Source organism: Amblyomma maculatum, chromosome 4 (assembly GCF_055883805.1).
Source record: "Amblyomma maculatum isolate TAMU_Amacu chromosome 4, ASM5588380v1, whole genome shotgun sequence".
Classification (NCBI taxonomy): Eukaryota; Metazoa; Arthropoda; class Arachnida; order Ixodida; family Ixodidae; genus Amblyomma; species Amblyomma maculatum.
Genome location: NC_139347.1, coordinates 13123301 through 13144521, shown reverse-complemented (window position 1 = coordinate 13144521; position 21221 = coordinate 13123301). Strand labels below are relative to the sequence as shown.

At 45.5% G+C, this 21221-nt stretch overlaps 1 pseudogene; it reads left to right on the top strand.

The window, feature by feature from the left end:
• Nucleotides 1-19936: 19936 nt before the first annotated feature.
• On the top strand, nucleotides 19937-20981 carry LOC146190315 (uncharacterized; annotated as a pseudogene).
• The last annotated feature ends 240 nt before the right edge of the window (nucleotides 20982-21221 follow it).

Genomic DNA, 21221 nt, shown 5'->3' with positions numbered 1-21221 from the left:
CTGAAATGCAGTTCTACTGTATGTGTATGCAGGCCTTGGATAAAATTCCAGTTTCTCTGCCATGTTCCCAGCGAAAATCATTATAGCGTTTGAACACATAGAAAAGAACCCTTTTAGCGCAATAATTCACTTAATCAGCTTCCAATCTTCAGTGCGTCAAAAGCTATCTAAACATGTGAGCGTTTGAAGCGAATTAATTTTGTATATTTATTCCCTCTAGTAGCTGCGTGAGACAATAGTAATTCACGAGACTAGATTCAGCGCTGGTCGCCGACAAGCAAGTGAAGCCGCTAAAGTTTACCATCAGTGTACTCTTAATATATATGTGCCAGCATAAACCAACAATAAATTTATTGCTCTTGTACTTCGGTTTTTGTAGCCCTCCTCTTAAAACACTTTTTTTGCGCAAAACCCGTCCACGACACAAAATAGCATTTCAGAAGTTTTACACGCCAGTTTAAATATTTGAACTTTATTGAACAGCCTATTTCTTACTCTCACTTTGTCATAACACCAATTCAGCTCGGATGGTTCGCTGAAACATTGTTTCCATCACGACATCTTTGTTCCAAATTAGCTACAGAAATGTCAATAGCGCTAAGCTCGGATAACAGATATCTGCAAGTTCAGTTGTTTCCAAGGCGGATGCCCTGCTTCCCAATTAAAGGAGTCGTATGTTGGTAAAAGCCCACTAGGTAATCTTCAGGACAACTATCCATGACAGGTCACTTGTGACGCAAAGGTATACTAAATGCGAAACAATTAGTAAACGAAAATTACAAGCACTAATATCATATGCAATGCGAACAAGCCAACTAAGAATATGACAAACAGGTATAATAATGGCAGCTGGCCGAGTGGTTCAGTCTGTTGGTTAGTTGGATCCCGAGGTGCCTTTCTTCTTCTAATCTAGACCATTGCAAAATGGTTAATGTTTTTCGTTTGTGTGAGCTCTGGCATCTTTTACGCATTCTTGTTTTGCTCAGTGTGGACCGTTCTGTTGACTTCTTTTTTTATTTTGCACTTTTTGTTTTCGTAAATATTACAGCATAACTCGGCTTCTTTCTATATGAGTGTTTCCGCTCATGAAAGGGAAACAGCGAGCGCAAAGATGATGCAAACCGATACTCACAATGCAGCGCTGAACTACGAGCTGAAAATAGTTTCTGCACCTCGGTTAAAGAAAAATCATTGTACCCGAGAGACAAAACTGTGGCGCACTTTGGCAGCCTAAAGTGTAATAGCCGAAATTATTTGCCGCACCACTTCGACTGCCACTGGCTACCAGCATGACATTGCTTTCATCCCGGGGAAGCATTGCACCGTCGCAAACGATTTCGTTCCCTATCGCTCGCCTTAGTCCCAGGATCTTCCGCCGTTTGGTGTTGAGAGAATCCGCCTTTCTGCGCTTATCCGAACCGCTTGGTGCGGAAACACTGGGCCGCTTGAGAGCCATACGACTCACTCACTCGTCTACAACGAAACATCTGGAGAAGGAGCGCAGTCGCAGCGCGTACTCGCTCCGCCATCCGATGCAGGTGACGTCACTGTTGCTATACGCAGCTGCGCATGCGGTTCGGCGCCGCCACCTGTCGCCGAGGGGGGTGTGCGCCGGTGCAGGAAAGGGTCACAGATGGCACTGTTCCATCCTTTGGATGTAACGGACGGACGGTCACCGCGAGTATGAGCGCTTAAAGACTTTCACCTTAAAAAAGTGAGAGCAAGTACCGAGATGGTGCCTGCCAACATGACGGTAATACACGGAGACTGAGAGTAGAAATTGCTATAGGAATATTAACAGGTATTTTACCCCCACACCCTTGCGGGTACCATTAGAGAGGGCTGGACGTCCTCCGCTGGTATTCTGCTGCGGTCTGCTCTTTAGCAGGCGAGTCTAGTGATAATGGGGTTGTTAACAGCGCTCTCCTGGCCAAGGTCTAGCATTGTAGGTGCCACAGCAGGTGAACATGAGAGCAGAGCCCCAAGAACGCGAAACAATCAGTCAACGTCAATGGCTTGCAGTTCCAACCGATCTTTCTCTTGCTGCGGATCTCTTCTCTTGCTACGGATGTCGCGACCGGCGCATCATGGAGAGGCAACAGCATTGAATGAGTGAACCGGTGAAAGCGAACCAGTAGACGCAGGTGGACATAAAAGTTGGTAACTTGATACGTCAGCACTGAAAAGTGCAACGAATGAAAAGAACTGCGCACGTGTAAACCCAACATAAAACTGATCAGAAAAACGTTATGGGGGACACATTCATCTCCGCCTTTAAAGGTATGACGAGATAGCGTTGGCTACCAGCCCACATATAAAGGCCCGCTTTACCTAAGCCACATTAACGTGCCTGTGTGACATAGGGGTAGCGTGAGAGTAAGGGCCCTGGCACTGTGATCCTGATATCACCCTCCCATATGAAAGCAGAGGCCATAGTTAGCAGCTCCTGCTATGCGTAATGTCAGGCAACCCTCCGTACAGAAGAGAGGATAACCGATGGTCGCTTGGGGTACCAAACTGGATTCCAAGGGAAGGAAAGCGTAGCAGGAGACGGCAGAAAGTTAGGTGGGCGGATGAGGTTAAGAAGTTCGCAAGGGTCACGTGGATGCAGCTAACACACAACCGGGTTAATTGGAAAAATGTTTGAGAGGCCTTCGTGCTGCAGTGGGTATAGTCAGGCTAATGATGATGATTATGATGTCAACTGTTAGCTACTGCCTGCCAGTGCCATGTTCATAAGTTTTTGCTCACAACGCCAACGCCTAAGCCGGCCGCTGACGCCGCATTTTCGGAAAACGGGGTCTTTGACGCTTTCGCGTTTACATCACAGAACTCATCATGTCTGGGTAACGCGTTAGTAATCATTAAGCTTATTCAAGACGCTTTCTGTAACAACACCTGTTCCTCCTTAGCAATTTAATTATTTACATCATGCGAGCCTATTCTACCCGCTGGTGTAGGCGACTACGTGTCATGGTGCTATCAGTGATCCGAGGCACGGAAAGAATCAGAATCACTGAGACAACTTTAGGAGCAGTCGGTAGCTGGCCATAATTTTTTCCTATCTCATTGGTAGACGTCTCACTGTAGAAGCACAATAGAGCTGAGCGTCAGCTAATGAGACTTTCTACTTATACGCTCTGCTAAACACCATGTGGAATCAGTACCATACGTTGAAATTACAAATATTCTTAAGTAAACGAAAAGCAAACGCTTTGTTTCCGTACACCAACAACTAAAAATCATTCACGCGATGCGAAAAAGAAAACATGAAATATTGCTAACATCTTGGACTCGATCAAAGTCTCGATAATATATGTGCTACCAGGAAAGCAATACATCATTGATTGTTTGAATGCGCCTGAACAATCTCTTCCATACGGTTTCTCTGAGACAGAGAGAGAGAAAGAGAAAATGGAATAGAAAGGCAGAGAGGTTAACCAGGCGATGCCCAGTAGGCTACCCTACATGTGAGAAGGGGAACAAAGGGAGAAAAAAGAATGAAGAGCGCCAAGCAAAGGAGACTATCACATGTCTAAATATCTATACGAGCGTTCACTTAATGCCTTAAACTCAACCCCGAGCTCTTTAAAAACTTTAAAAGCGCCTTCACTGATTTTCTTAGCTACACTAAGAGCGCTAGAGTCGAAGCAGCGTATTGTATCAGCCAGGAAAGCACGCTCACGCTTAAACTGAGGACAATCACAAAGTATGTGCGCAATACTTTCTACACACCCGCACTGCTCACACGCTGGAGAGTGCCATTCCGATCAGATGAGAATAGGCGTTTGTAAACGCCACTCCTAGCTGCAGGCGACACAACATTGTAGCATCACAGCGGCGGAGGCCGAATGGTACCTGCAGTTGAAATAACTGGTCAAAGTGGTGCGAGCGGGATGTCCAGCCTCCAAGCATAGACCATGATTGTTTAGCCACGTTTCAGGTGAACAGTCGAAGTTGCCTTGCTGCGTCGGCTATTGTCAACGTTATCTCGACAAATTAGGTTGTATCGTGAGCCGATCGAGCAGCATCGCCAGCTATGTTGTTGCCAAGAATTCAACTATAGCCTGATATTCACTGGTATATTATTTGGTGACCCCTCTTGTAATGCCCGGTGGTGCAGATGTCGAACCTCCGCTACAAGTTGCTCATGGTCGCCATGGCTCAGGACCGATTGAAGATATTTTAGGGCAGGTTTGCAATAACAGAACACAGCCCATCTTTAGGAGCCAGCTGCTTTAGGCAAATAGTGCTGCCTACATTGCCAAAGTCAATATTTTACTGCGGAATATATTGGGTACAGAGTTACTTTGAGTAAGTGTTCAAACGCTATTTCTTAGTAATTATTCGTTTCTGAATATAGCATTCAATTGATTTTAAAAGCTGTATGTTTTCTCACACGGAGGGCTGAGCTACAAAAACAATGCTGTCCGGTCATGTGCACATTGAAAAAGTGAGCAATAATTATTAGTTGCCACTAATAGAGACTTACATGAAATATTGGTATCTCTACTTTGTTAAACTTATATTACTATGAGAATGGACGCGCAGTCATTTATATGTATACTTTTGAGGGGCGTTTCGCGTCTAACCTTTCGGTCATTTACATTGGGCTTGCGCCTTTTTTATAGACAGCTCGGCAATGAAAATGTAAACGAAAATTCTTTATTTCTATCGCACCGTACAAAACTTCAATGGGTACACAACGAAAAAAGCGGCAACATGCTGCTTGGAGGGCCATTGTTCCCACCGTTTTCACAGCTGAAACATCGCGAGAGCAAAGAAGTGAGGAACATTCAGATTTACAATAGCAGAAATAATTCGAAGGAGCAGAACATGTAATCACGACCTCGCGATTGATCCTCCTGTTCAATAAAATGCAGGACTGATATTACGGATCTCCTGGAAGTATCCTCTAGTATTATATTTCTGTTCTGAAGAGAGTTAAGGGGTATAGTGAAGGAGTGAGATATTGATTGGGTATAGTAATAAGTACGAAAAAACGGTAATGACCAAAGCGTTTCTTATGCGCTTTAAAAGAGGGAATGTCATGGATCATACGAAACATTTGGGGAAAAACAGTGTAAGTATTAGATGCAACTTGTTTATACAAACATAACAACCGAAATGAATGCAAAGTCGCAGGCTTCATAATGCCAAAGTCTAGAAAAAGAATACTTGTGTGTGAGTACCATGGAACGTTTGCAATTAGTCTTACTGCCCGCTTTTGCACAGTAACAATTATTTCAATATTTTGCTTGGTGGTTGTACTCCAAATAGTAAAACAATATCTGAGAGATGGAAATAGAAAGGCATTATAAATTAAATGTTTAACATTAGTTGGAAAAGTTGGCCTATTTCGGCGTATGATGCCGTTTAATTTCATTATTTTATTTCTACCACACTAAGTCTACGCATCTCAGTTTAATGTCTCGGAGGAAATAACTTCTATACACCATACAGTTGAGACGACTCGCAAAGCTTGAAGCATACTTAAATTCTCGTATTAACTGTACTGACAGGTCAGTACAGTTGCGTTATTAAGCTGTGTATATATCAGTAGTGAAGATCACCGGGACGTACGTGTCTGTCGTAAGCATTTGCAAACATACGCTGCTGCACGCAATAACACGATGTTTCACCTTGTAATGAAAGCCTCTCAAAACTTGTTACCTTCTTTCAGCCGAGTTCAACACGCGGCGAAAAAAAACTACATCTATCGCTGTGCTCGAATGCCTCTGGTCCAAACGGAACGTTGCAGTTGGCCAACATCTCAGATTCATTCGTAAGATTCAGCTTTTAAGGCGAAAGCATTTCTAGGATCATTCCCTGCGAAAATGTTCTCAGGAACTGACAGGAAAAAAATTTGTCTCCATCGGCAATCGAACCGCTATTCCTCCGATCCCTAACCGAGCGCGGAAATTATTTTTAACATCTGTTGTGCGGTGCTTGCCAAGCCAGCCATAAAGAAAAAAAGCTAGGCCACGCGGGTTTTTTCTTTTTTTTTTTTTTTGGTCTAGGCAGGGCTGGTGAGAAACCAATCGATTTCTCCTTGTCTGACAGGACGATAATAGCGATGACAACGACGATTCAGTCAGTGACAACCATAATGATGGGAGTAGCGATAGTGATGATGATGATGATGATAGTATCAATGACCATGACAATGCCGTTAGTGAAAACAGTCTTGTAAAGTGAATTCTGTGATTTCCGCTCTCACGGAGACTTAAGAGCAGCCGTGTAATTTCTGTTTACATTTCTCTCCACACAGATGTAATGATAAGCTAAAGGATCGCATTTCTCAGCACTTCACCGCTATGGATACAGAAACGTTAGCGCACTTATTTTCCTGCCGTTGAAGACCTCCTAGAGGCGCAAAAATATATATTTATGGGAAACACTAACTGTCAGCTTCCTCTATAGAAACATGATTAACAAAATAGAAGCAAAATATAATAAAACGTATTGAAGAAGACCTACCGTGAGGAAAGCAAAAAACTGATTAATCAGGCCATCAACTGAGAACAGCCCAGCACATAGGCCAAAGCATACATATATAATTCCTGTTTGAAAGCTTTTAATTCTGCCATATGGACCGGCCCATAGCATTACTAGAAGCTTGTTCACCTCTGGCCTGAGGAAAGCAGAATAAAACAATTAGTAAAAAATTATTTTTTTATGAGATACGTCTTGGCTGCAGTGCTGACAGCTTTAGCACAGTTAGAAAATATTACAATAAAATGGCATCTCCTGGAGAATTTGCTTTCATTTCATTTAAAAAAACACAAATAACCATCATACCTATACTGGCACTAAGCAACCAAAACCGAAAAATGTCATACGAGCAGTGGTAATAAATAATTAAAAAAATACTCTTTGTACAGCCTCACCAGTAACCCCGGTTCTGTGAGGGCGCCGCAGCGACGAGGGCCGTCAGAAACTGTCGGCGTCCTTACTCAAAGCCAGATTCTTGGATTATTATTTTTTTTTTTTTTGCTCAAGGTGGAAGCTATGGAGACCCAACTTAAAAACGTAAAAATACGTCCCGTCGCCGGTCGCAGTGGCTAAAGGAACGAGGAAGCGAACTACCCAGCGCATCATGCGCCCTGTTGGGCAAGCACGCTCGGGCGGAAATGCTGCTGACGTTTCACAGAGTGCAATCGGTTCGTTGCTCCCGAAAGGGCCCGGACATGAGCACAAGAAATCAAAACCTGGCAGGAAAAAGAAGGCTAAGAAATGAAAAATACATTTTGCAAGCCACCTCCAACAACATTTGCCTTTGACTAACTTTACCTCCAGCTTACCTATTAAAAAATCTCTCCATATGCACAGTTTTTCAACGCTGCGGAAGGAAAAGAAAAGTTGTAAGTTGGAGGGAAACGTTATATTGCTTATTTATTTATAAAGTATTGTGTATTGTGTATTCGGCAGATTCAGTCTAGCAGCTTGCCGGCATCGCTCAAGAGGAAAGTATAGGTTGAAGGTTGAAGGTTTATTTCCGCAACTGGTGTTGCGAGGACAGCCAGGGAAAAAGCTGTATAAACAGCTTTTACAACAGTTGCATCTTACCTGTACTCACCTATGGGGCTAAGACGTGGAGGCTAACAAAGAGGGTTCTACTTAAGTTGAGGACAACGCAGAGGGCTATGGAAATCAAAATGGTAGAGATAACGTTAAGAGATAGGAAACGTGCAAAGTGGGTCAGAGATATACCTCAAGTCAATGAGATTCTAGTGGAAATCAAGAAGAAGAAATTGGCATGGGCAGGACATGCAGTGCGAAGAAAGGATAACCGATGGTCGCTTAGGGTAACAAAACTGGATTCCAATGGGAGGAAAACGTAGCAGGGGACGGCAGAAAATTAGGTGGGCGGATGAGGTTAAGACGTTCGCAGGGGTCAATTGGATGCAGTTAGCACAGTTCAGTTCAGGCGTTCAGTCGTGTCCGACTCTTCGTGACCCTATGGACCATGTCACGCCACGCTTTCCGGTCTCTCACTATCTTCTTAACATCACATAGCTTCATCTGCAATGCCTCGAGAATGCCATCTAACCATCGCGTTCGCTGCCTACCCCTTCTCCGGCGACCCTCAACCTTTCCCAACATCAAATCTTTCTCCAGCGACTCCTCTCTTCTCATCAGATGACCAAAGTAGCTGAGCTTTAACTTTAGAATTTGACCCTCCAATGAGCAGTCAGGGTTTATGGTCGACAATATCGACTGATTTGATCTTCTGGCAGTCCAAGGAACTCTTAAGAGTCTTCGCCAGCACCACAATTCAAACGCGTCAATTCTTCGGCGGTCAGCCTTTTTCACAGTCCAACTCTCGCATCCATACATCACAACTGGAAAGACCATAGCACGGGTTATACGGATCTTGGTTGGCAGACTAATGTCTCTGCTCTTTACTAGGCGGTCAAGGCTAACCATTGCTCTCTTTCCCAGAAGCAGGCGTCTCCTAATTTCATGGCTGCAGTCTCCTTCCGAGGTAATCTTGGCGCCCAAGAACAGAAAATCTGTCACAGCTTCCACTTCTTGTCCATTGATGCTCCAGGACTTGATAGGGCAAGACGCCATGATCTTCGTCTTTTTAATGTTCAGTTTAAGCCCAAACTTCTCACTCTCTTCTTGTACGCGCATCAGAAGTCTCTTGAGTTCCACTTCACTTTCTGCCATTAAAGTGGTATCATCCGCATATCTAAGGTTGTTGATACGTTTTCCAGCAATCTTCACTCCAGCTGAAGACTCGTCCAGACCGGCCTTCCTCATGATGCACTCTGCATATAGGTTAAATAGGCAGGGCGATAGTATGCAGCCTTGCCTCACCCCTTTCTCAATCGGAAACCAATCAGTAAGACCATGCCCAGTTCTGACTGTGGCCTCTTGCCCTTCATACAGGTTCCTGAGGAGACAGATGAGGTGAATTGGAACTCCCATCTCTCGGAGAGCTTGCCACAATCTGCTGTGATCTACGCAGTCAAACGCTTTCGCATAATCAATAAAGCAGAAGTAAATGGGTTTCTGGAACTCTCTTGCTTTTTCCATGATCCAGCGAAGGTTGGCAATTTGGTCTCTAGTTCCTCTGCCCTTGCGAAACCCAGCTTGCACGTCCGGAAGCTCCCGATCCACATACTGCTGCAGCCTACCTTGCAGGATTTTTAACATCACCTTGCTAGCATGCGAAATAAGCGCGATCGTGCGGTAGTTGGAACAATCTTTGGCACTGCCTTTCTTTGGAATGGGGATGTAAACTGACCTCCTCCAATCCTGTGGCCACTGCAGGGTTGTCCAAATCTTTTGACATAATGTATGCAGTGTGTTAACAGCGTCGTGGTTGAGGTTTTGAAGCAACTCAGCTGGAATACCATCAATTCCGCTTGCTTTGTTCTTAGCAAGGCTGGCTAAGGCCCATTCAACTTCACTCTTCAGGATGCCCGGCTCGAGATCAGTAATCACAACCGTCCTATGTTGGGATTGCACATCCGGGTCCTTCTTGTACAGTTCTTCTGTGTATTCCTGCCACCTCTTCTTTATCTCTGAGGCTTCAGTGAGGTCCTTGCCTCGTTTGTCCTTTATCACGCCCAGCTTAGCACAGAAGCTTCCTTTGATATCTTTGATTGTCTTATACAGAGCTCTTGTGTTTCTTAATTGGCTGTTGTCCTCAACTGCTTGACACTGTATGTTCAGGAAGGCATTCTTATCTCTCCTTGCTATTTTCTGAAAATCCGCATTGAGAACCTTGTATCTTTCTCTTTCCCCCATACCTTTTGCCATCCTCCTTTCCTCAGCTATTTGCAAAGCCTCTTCAGATAACCAGTTTGCTTTTTTGCATTTCTTTTGCTTTGGAACTACCTTAGTAGCAACTTCTTGTATTATATCACGAACATCAGTCCACATCTCTTCGGGCTCTTTGTCTTCTAGATCTAATTCTTGAAATCGATTCCTCACTTCCACAGCATATTCTAATGGAATCTGATCCAGATCATACCTGAAAGGCCTTCTAGTTTTCTGCGTTTTCCTCAATCGAAGCTTAATTTTGGCAACAAGAAGCTGATGATCGGTGCCACAATCGGCCCCAGGCCTTGTTTTTACTGCTTGTATAGCGCTTCTCCATCTCTGCCGGCAAATAATATAATCGATCTGATTCCTGTACAGACCGTCCGGTGAAATCCATGTGTACAGGCGCCTCTTGTGCTGTTGAAAATGAGTATTCGCTATGGTCAGGTTGTTTTCTTGACAGAACTCTACTAGCCTCTGCCCAGCTTCATTTGGCTCACCAAGACCGAACTTGCCTGTAATTCCGGATATTTCTTCACTCCCGACCTTAGCATTCCAGTCTCCTATGAGAAAAACGACGTCTGATGATGGGGCGCGGTCTAAAAGGCATTGTAGGTCCGCATAAAATCTCTCAACGTCAGCTTCTTCAGCAGCAGTGGTCGGTGCATAGACTTGGATAACTGTTATGTTGCAGTTAGCACAGGATCGGGTTAATTGTAGATATCTGGGAAAGGCCTTCGCCCAGCCATTATGATGATGCTGATGTTTATATTCTATACGAAACAATGAACATTTTAAAATAAGCGCGACGCCATATAAAACTGCGTCACTGCTGCACTCAGCTGTGTTAACAACAAATAATTTGATTCCGTAGTAGAGCGGCGAAAAATTAATACATACAAATGTTCGCCCCATATCGAGCACGTTAATGTCTGGATTGTAGTGACGCGTGTACATGTTACAAAAAGTGATAGTTAAAAGGAATTACCAATTGTTAGTTGACGCCTAGGATGTGAACTAAGAAATTATATATAGAGTTATATTTCCAGCGTTCACATTCCATTAGGTTTTTAGAAGTCAGTTAAGATATTATATGGTGAGTATTCAGAATAAGCAAATAAACATAACCGCTTTCATATGATTCCCGATGTCTCAAGATGGTAAATAACAAATGTGGTTTCTTTGTATGGTCGTACGCCTGCATACTCAAGCCTCGGCCTGTTTAGGGACAGCAGAGCTGACAGCCTGAGGCTATTCGGTGTTCTTTTTCTTTAAGTTCAAGCATGGCAAAGCAAATTTTACTTAAGGGGGTGCACAGATAGTTTTTATATCAAGGCGCCACTATAAATTATTAGTGACGTTCACATCTACATGCTCGGAGATAATGTTTTCTCACAAGGGTATGGGACGTAATTGACATTAGTAATAGGGTCGAACTCTTGTGTAGTCAGTGCGATAGAAGTTAGATTTTGCACCATGACAAGCTGCAGCCTAGTATTGCACTCTTTGAGGAAGTTGTCGAGTGATATGTTAAGATAACCTTGTTCACAGGCAGCAATTATTAGTTCGTATAGAACAAAGTTGCAAGTAAAGTGCCGTATTTGTACAGTATTGCAGTTTTTAGGAAAATTACTGATATAAATTAAAAAGTGTCGAATTAAGGGCACTTTTCTTCGTTGAGCCGTGGGAGGTGCTAATGTGGTTCGGATATTGACAACCAACAGTAAACTGCCCTCCTTCTCATAAACAGTTTTAGCCTCACGAGCTTTTATGCTTGGAAAGTTTAAACATTAACGTCGTTCAAAAAGTTGTCAGTTACGATGTCTTTCTAACGCTTTCAATTTAAAAGAACAAGTGAAGAGAGCAATTACAATCGAGGCAGATACGAGAGAACAAATATTTGTATCTACTTGTGTGTCTGTTGATCCTGCTCTTTTTTTTTTTTTTTGCTATCTTGAAAACTACTTTGATAAAATGATCACTACGTCGATGAAATGAGTACTTACAGCATAGTCCAAACATTTTCAACAAAACAACATATGAACATGGTGTTTAAAATATTTTATTGTCAAGTAAAAGGGAAGCAAAATTAGTGTGAAGTCGGTCAGATGTTTAGCCTGCGACACTAATGGATTTATATTTTAGCTGTGCTTTTGCTCAAACGATTTCGGCCCGTGGGCGTTATTCCGCACTGCCCAACACACGCTCTTTTGTCCGCATCTTCTTATCACGAAAAACACTTGTAGCACATACCCTAAGTCACATTCATTTCTTTCAGTTCTGCTTTAAATTAGTCGACATGTGGTCTCAAGAAATGATCTGGTACAAAGGTATCTGCTTCTTTGAGCGATTAGTGTCACACAGTGCATACGCTGCGTCGAGTATTCGACAAGAATTCACGGCTGCACCTAGTGAAATGCCTTACTTTCTTCTTTGCTGGCAGACAGGGTTTTCGGCGCTCATGTAGGTGATATAACAAAATTTCCGAACTGTGGTCAAGGGTATGGGTGTGAAAAGCGAGTTGTGCCTGAAAATCCGGATAAGCTTCACGTCCAAAGCAGCATTTTTTAAACCAGGAAGCATGCAGGGGAGCGTTGTAGAGTACTTTGGAATAGATGGTAAAAGCCGCGGCTTTGTATGAATCATTTTCTTTTTTACAATATAAGATGTTTAAACTACCTCTCTATACTTTGAGGCAGCGTTTCTTGAAATGGGGTTTGTTTTTATTGAAAGTGGGCTTAATGATGCATTAACCTTCAAAATTCTTCATTGCGCTTGTGACAACTTACCTAACTGACTGGCTGACAACGCCTCTCTTTTAAATTTTATGCACTCTTCTCAGTGTATTCGGTCAAAACGTACATAATCCCACCATTATGTATGCCACCGAAAAAAATTCTAGGGTGCACTTTGGACCACTAAAGTGCAATGAGGCGAAGCCTCTATTGCTCGGTGGTCCAAAGCCCTCGACTACGGCACCCTTTTTCTCGCTTTTTTCACTGCCACCTTTCTCCCTTCCGTTAAGACGCGATTCAGGTGTCCGCTAAGAATTGTGGCAGATACGGCGAATTTTCATTCCTGTAAACCAATTTAACACGCCGCTGATTCCTGTTTTACTGCGTCGTATTCAACAATCTGTTTGGTGCAACGTTCGAGGAAGCGCCAAATGAGACTCATTGCGGATGCCTGGATCGGACGCCAGGCGGGGTCAGCTTTGTATACGTATGAAGGGCATCATGACCGGATATGGCGTCATGATGCATTAAACAGACGTCACATCCGGTCATGACGTCACGTCAAGGTCAATTGCGTCACAGTCATCTTTGTCATTATCATTATCACTGTCACTATCACTGACTACCACTATCATTATCGGTCACTATCTACCACTGACTGAAGTTCCTCACTGACAAATTTAAAGGTAAACAGCGGCGATGGTCTCCATTGCAACCACGTTGGCCATGACACTAGACAAGAAATTTCCCGGCGTGGCCGTCAGGATGATGGACAGCTACAGTGTGACCGACGCTAGGCAAGGAATTTCCCGGCGTGGCCGTCAGGATGATGGACAGTTATAGTATGACCGAATGAACGGACGACAATGTGAGCCATTAAAGGCTTTCGCCTTAATAATGTTACGCACAGGGAAGAAGCGGGCAGTTGCGTGGGCAGGAACGCTCGCACTAGGCCCGCCATGATTCATTAAACATCATCTCAAGACTATCGAACATCTCTCTGTTCTCTTGTTTTCATCAGCTTACCGCTCTCTAATATTTCGTTGTAGGTGCCGGGTATGTCATTACCGTCCCTCATCCTGGCCCGGAGCTTCGGCGCCCTGCGACTTATTGTGCCGTCGGCAGAAGGTTTCGGGGGCATCGCATGGCTGGTCCCCAGCCTGCTAGACACAGCAAGGCCTTGCCATTCTTCAGCCCCGTCCCCCGCTCCGACCACAAGACACAACGAAGGAAGGACTGACCTGAGACGTCACACATGACCACAAGACACAGCGAGAGAACCGAACAACCATATGTGACCCGACTGACCACATGTGCCGACCAAAGACCCCACGATCCAAGACGCCGCTACACTTGAAGACATCCTCCTTTGCCCATGCCATGCTGCGCGTGCCTTGGCCTCCACCATTGGGTCTTCGCCATCAGTGGCCCAAAAACGTCCTGGGCCGAGCTTCATCGGTAATAATCGTGCTGGCGAGCCATTCTCTTCTTTCTTCTTCCTCTTCTTCTTCAGCAATCCAGACACGCCCATCGTTATGCAATGGACTCATCAACATCGGCAAAATTCCTCGTTCATGATCGGGACGATCGCTCGGTGGCACCGGGTAATGTTACGGACGAGGAAGAAGCCGGCAGTGGCGTAGGCAGGAGCGCTCACGCTAGGCCCGCCACGATTCATTGAACATCTTCTCTTTGATCTCTGTTCTGTTTTAATCGGCCTTCCGCTCCGTAACAATATTATGGATGCAGCACAGTCATGGCATTTAAAGTGAAATGATCGCTTGATTTATGCTCAGAAACAAAAAGCCATCAAACCATATCGCGGCGTCGCGAAGAAAAAGGAGCAACAGTTAATCTGGGAGGTAAAATAAAAGGCATTGTCTCAAGGTCCTGGTAAAAAATCGGCTACGGGATCCAATGCACATTGGTATGCTCGTCATATTCAGAACTGTAGTGATTTTATTTTCGCATAGGACTTCCTATGAGGCAATTTTTTTTATGGGGCGCTCACGTTCGAACTTTTCGCGACATAATACCATAATGTTTTAACTTCAAACACACGACATCACCAGCTGACACTCTATTAAACAAACTCCAGACGTTATAACGAGGATGGCACCACAGTGACTACAGCTGCTCTAGCTTTACTATAGTGTCGTCATTATGCTTAATAGAAAAGAACTCGGTATTCAGAGTACCTCTATGTAGCCTTGCTGTCTTGCTATTTCATCATCTTATTCATAAATACATTTGAGCGTCAAATAAGTGTTCTACGCTTGGGTTTTATCTTTGGTGTCATTTTATTCGTCGTGATCACCTCCGCGCAAAATATAAGCAACTAAATTGTGAACGGCAAGCTGCACTACCTATGTGTGATCGGCACACAAAGTTAGAGCAAGAGAACCGCACTTCGAACAGATACGTGACGTCACTAAGACTGATCTCAGCTTAGCACGGCACATCATAAAGAAGAGGGCGAATAAGAGCTAGTTGGTACATGTTGAAGAATGGAATAAAACACACAGCGCATGTGTCTGTCCTTGACGTGTCCTGTCTTTCCTCGCGCTGTTTTATTCCCTGTTTCACATCATCAAATCGTTGGACTGCACTTCTCTGTGTCCAAGGCGACCATTGGAGCCACAATTTTGCCACGCACTGCCCCGATTGTATACGGCATCGTGATTGCGCGACTGCATATGTACACCACTGCTATTGGTCTATTAATTTGCTTCTTCCTCTTCGATTTTGTAAATACGAAGTGCTGAAAACGGTATACAAGGAAAAAAGGCTTGTGATTGTCGCACACTCTTCAATATTAAGAACCACAGTGAGAAAGAAAGGATAAGTGAAGTAACAAAAAGAGACAAAGAGGACAGAACAGGATTACGCTCCGCGTTACCTCAGACGCCCTTAGATCATTTAGGGCGGCAGTTTGGCGGACCTCAGACAGGCGCCGCCCCCTTAGTTATCGTTGTGGAGAGCCACGCCATCTATATTGCAATTGCTCTTACCGTCAGATAGGCCTGCAGGATTTCATGCATGATGCACCTCAACCTGGTTATGGCGAATGACCGCACGAAACTGAAAGTACCTCACAGGCCGTCTCCCTTCCCCCGGTTCACGTAGCCAACCACTCCTGTCACCTTCTCCTCGCAGTTTTTCATCGAGCCATCCTGTGTCCTCCGAGCCTGCTAGACGTAGGTCTCCCAGTTTGCGCCGGGAAAACCAGAAACAGCGTCCTCCAGGGATGCGGCTGCTGTTCATCGCACTTCCGAACATCTTCCACCGACGTCCAATACTACTGCTGAGACCCTGTCTACGTTAATCGACGATACCGAAATCATTTCCACCGACCTGCCAATGTGTGTTGATTGCCATGGGGCCAATGCCCTTGTGGACATAGGCGCCGATTATTCAGTTATGAGTCGGGCACTGACCGTTGAACTGAAAAAAGTGATTACGCCGTGGCATGGGCCCCAAATTCTTACGGCAGATGGTCATCCAGTCACACCGGTTGCAAGATGGACTGCTCGAGTCGGAACCCACGGGGCTATTTCCGGCATACTTCATTGCTTTAGCTGAGTTCTCCAGAAAACGTGTCCTCGGGATTGACTTTCTTCCAGAATATGGAGCAGTCATTAACCTCCGTCAGCTTCTAGTTTCTTTTTGTAGTGATCTAGAGCTTCCCGGCCGAACATGACGAGATATTCGTTCTGGCACAGAGCATCTACGATAGTGATGTTCGCCTACCCCCTCGATCCAGCACGTTAGTGACAGTTGGCTGTGACGAAAAACATACCGCTCAGGTAATCGCGGAAGGAAACCTGCCCTTGCTCCTTGGGAGGGGAGTGTGTGTCGGTGGCACTATTGCAACTCTTCGGGCTGGGTATACCCACTTCCTTGGTACAAAGTTCGGTTCGGAGCACCATCCACGGCTTGGACACAGTGCAACTGCTCATTTTAAAGACACTCTCAACGAGCGCCCAACATCTGTGAAATTTCAGCCGACGTTGAACATCAGCTGTCTCCTCTCACTGCCAAGCTCAATTTTAACACCAAGTTGTCGCCATCATAGAAGTCGAGCATTCTCGACTTTCTGCATTTGTTCGCGGGCTGTTGTGCTACAGTGTACTAGAATGCAGTTATGTTCTCCCGTCCAAAATGGGCCACACGGCAATTGTCAATCATCGAATTACTGCCAAAGAAGCTGAACGACCAGTGATAATAATTGGTTCACAATGAAAGAAAAGCGAATTACCTGTCACACTTGTCCGTGCACTAATTTTAATTGGTTCACTGGAAGGGAAAGGCGCTGTAACTGTCTCACTCGTTTTCTGTGGACACCTGAACGGCGCCGTGAGGGAAGGGAGGAAGGTGGGAGTTAAAGTGGAAAGAGAGAAAGAGGAGCCGTAGTGGAGGGCTACGGAGTAATTTCGACCACCTGGGGATCTTTAACGTGCGCTGACATCGCACAGCACACGGACGCCACTTCGTTTCGCCTCCATCGAAACGCAGCCGCCGAGGTCGGGTTCGAACCCGGGAATTCCGGACAGTAGTCGGGCGTCATACCACTGTGCCACCCCGGCGGGGCTGTCCGTGAACACCTGAGCCGCGATATAAGGTAAGAGAGGAAGGTGGGAGTGAAAGCGGAAAGAGATAAAGGGGGTGCAGTAGCGGAGAGCTCCAGAGTAATTTTGACCACCTGGGGATCTTTAACGTGTACTGAAATCGCACAACATACGGACGCCTCTTCGTTTCGCCTCCGTCGAAACGCAGCATGCAGCACCCTTACCGAATGTCTTCAACGGAACGAGATGTGATTCGTCATCGGGTCCAGCAAATGCATAAAGATGATATTATACAGTCCTCAACAAGCGCTTGGGCATCTTTGTACTTTGTGCTTTGACATTGTGCTGTTCAAGAAACAAATTTCCCAGGTCACTGCAGAATCTGCACTGGAAAAAAAATTCTAGAGGGCACTTTTGTATAGTGCCTAGAAATATACTATTTCTAGGCACTATAACTTTTGGCCACTAAAGAGCGATGAAGCTAAAGCCATTATAGCTCAATGGATCGAAGCCCTCCACTACGCGACCTCTATCTCCCTCTCTTCTTTCACTACCACCTTCCTCCCTGCCTTTACGGCGTGGTACATGTGTCCGCGGAAAATCGTCCTAGATACTGCGCCTTTTCTATGGTGTAAATCAATTTCAAACGTCCTTGATGCCCGTGTACTAAGCTTGTTGTGATTGTGGCTATAAAAATGATAAGAAAATGGACGGGCCTGCTACTGGCTCTGTAGCTGAGCCACCTCCGTTGCCTCGTGCGGAGAGAAGAAAGTAGAGAAGAAATAAAAAGAAGAGGGAGAGGAAGACGCGCGCCGCAACAACCGTCGTCCACCACCTAAGCGGTGGCGGCTCCAATGACGGCCTACAACAGCCAAAAATTCGGTGGCTGGCTAGCCCTCGCCGCAAGCGGCTTTGCCGCAAGAGGCAACGAAAACGCTCGAAGGGGAAGACGCTTCAGAAACAGCAAACAAACTACTGCACATGTGGGAGGCTAAACATAGCATGGAACGCAGGTTAAAAAAGCAAAGGTGGAATCGCAACCTCAGAAGGAGGCTTGCCAGTCACAATAGGGAGATCGAGGATTACGCGATCAAACTTTGTGAACAAAATTGGTGTAGCAGATGCGACGATATGGAAAAAGACATGAGCCTCTCTAAGACGTGGAGTCTATTGAGGACCCTGCTAGACACAACTAATTTAAAAACCCAGTCAGGAATCAGATTATCGAAAATCAGACATGCTTTCGAGGGTACGGACGAGGAGAGTTTGGACAAAGTAGCTACACGTACATAGGATCGTCCTCCCAGAGTACAGTGGAGCCGCTAACGAGGAACTTGACGCGCCTATTACAGAAGCAGAGGTCAGAGCGGAAATCTTAGAGCTTAAAGTCAAATACGCCCCAGAACCCGACGGGGTCACCAACAAAAGCCTGAGGAACCAAGATAATGACTCCATACGTGCCCTAACGGAGCACATGCAGGGAATCTGGACCAAAGGAAAGCTACCCCAGCAATGGAAAGTGGCAAACGTAATCCTAATACCAAAACCGAGCAAACCCACAAAACTGGAAAACCTAAGACCAATTTCCTTAACCTCGTGCGTAGGGAAATTAATGGAGTACGTGGTACAAACGAGACTAACGCGTTTCATGGCGCAAAATAACCTGTGGCCGCACGAGATGGTTGGATTCCGACCAGGCTTGAGCAGGCAGGGCGTGATATTCCTACTAAAACACAACATATTAGGCTCATGATCTAGGGACACCAAAGTAATGCTGGGACTAGGCTTAACGAAAGCCTTCGACAACGTCAGGCATGAGGCGATTCGCAGCGGTCTCCGGGAAATCGGAATGGGATCCAGAACATATAACTACATAAGAAACTTCGTAACAGACAAAACAGCCTGCATTAAATTTCAGGGCATTGAATCTCCCACATTGCAGCTAGTAAGCAGGGGCACACCGCAAAGATCATTTCTCTCCCCATTCCTCTTCAACGTGGCGATGAGGGGTCTCCAAAAAGCGCTCATCAACATCGAGGCGCTCAAATTTAGCATGCACTCGGGTGAAATCAATCTCTGGATAAACCAAGGGAGTGATGCGAGCATAGAGAGATGACTGCAGACAGCGGCAGACACAGTAGTAGACTACGCGGCTTGTAGGAGGCTTTCGTGCTCACCGCAAAAATCAGAACTACTAGTGTGCAACCCAAAATAGTTGAGGCGCAAACAAATCGGAGCATTCGATATCAAGAGCATAACTTAAACACTTTTATTTAATAAAACTTTAACTAACTTTAACATAACAAGAGAGGCATAACTTTATGCAAATGTTAATGTATATATTCTGTGGATGTATTTCTTTTGTGCTTGCGAGTGCGCTCTGCCACTGCTGTTGTGATCAGCTGCTGGACTATATACGCCGGCAGAGGGCGCAGGGTGGCTCTCAAGCTTTTTGCCTTGCGTCATCTCTCCTTTGTTACTCATGTAACCTTGTGAGAGTTAATAAAGATACCATTCATTCATTCAAAGTGGAAGGAATGTCCGTACCAAAGGTTGACCAAATACGAATCCTAGATTCAAGAGAATGGATACAACGACGGAATACTATAGAAACTGGAAGGCTACGCCACACACGTCCTGGACATGTTCAGGAGAATAACATTGAAGGGCCGAGGCTTAAAAGAAAGGAGCTTGATCAGACGTATGTAGGCATATGTCATAAGCCGCATAAGCTACTCTACGCCCCATTTAAACCTCAGAGCAGAGGAAAAATGAAAAATAGAAGCCCTCATTAGACGATGCATAAAGAGGGCCCTGGGCCTACCAATTAGTACATCCACAGAGATGCTGCTCGCTATGGAGGTACAAAATACGTGGGAAGAAATAGCAAAGGCAGTCAGAGTGTCGCAACTCGAAAGGCTAAGCCAGACAACTACAGGGAGGGCCATTTTAAATATGATAGGCCTGCAGACAGAAAGAGGGATGCAAGCAATGTCGAGCATCCCACGAATATACCGATATAAGCTAACCATCTCCCCTCTTCCTCGACACATGCACCCCATATACAATGCGGAAAGGAGGCAAAAGAGAGCAGAAGCACTCAAAAAGCGTTTCGAACAACTGGACAGCAAGGCAGTTGCTTACGTTGATGAGGCGAGTGGGAAGTCGGGTGCGGCGTTAGCCTCGGTAGTCGGCGGCCGAGGCGCCCCAGTATCGGCAGCCACTATCAGAAGCCGCAACTCCGAAACAGCTGAAGAAATTGCGATAGCGCTCACTTGCGTAGGTATGGAAGCAAAATTCATAATTGGTGACAACAAAACAGCCATCTACAATTACGCGAAGGGCCGGATCGCACCAGAAGCGGTGAGAATCCTGATTGGAAAACAGCTGAATAGAAAAGTCAGCTTAATATGGACTCCAGCGCACGCGTCTGTTCCTGGTAACGAGGCGGCACACGATTTAGCCCGAGATCTCTACTAACTGGGTACCCGTGGAGCCGCCTGATTGCCAGAACATGGACGAACGTGTAATAAATTACACAGAAATAGTCGAAAATCATAGACAAAGCAGAAAGCTGGTGCCACCACCAGATAAGCGACTGAGCAACAAAGAGGCGACCGAATGGCGGTGTCTACAGGCAGGGGATTACACCCACCCGGTCTGGGCCTATCACGTCCAGAAAGATGAGCGACAGGACGATAAATGTAAGCAATGTGGGGAGAGAGGAACCCTCAACCGCGTAATTTATGAATGCGCTAACTCCCCAATGTTTAAGACAGAAATGCTTAGTAGAGAAGCCTGGGAAACCCTTCTACGGAGCGAGGACCGAACTCCTCAGAAGCAAGCCATCCGCCTGGCGGAAGAGGCCGCAAGGAACCAAGACCTTTTTGCCTGCCTCTAATCGCGGAGGTCCCGGCCTCCGTCCCCTAGACCTGCGTGCAGGGGGCGCGGAGTAGAGGGCCTACATTTCGGTGAAAATAAAAGCTGATTACACACACACACACACACCATCTGCCTGGCGGAAGAAGCAGAGAAGAGCTAGACCTCTTTGCCTTCTTCTGCTCGCGGAGGTATCGGCTCCCGTCCCTTAGGCCTGCGTGCCGAGGGCGGGGAGTGGGGCCTCCTTATCTGGTGGAAAAAT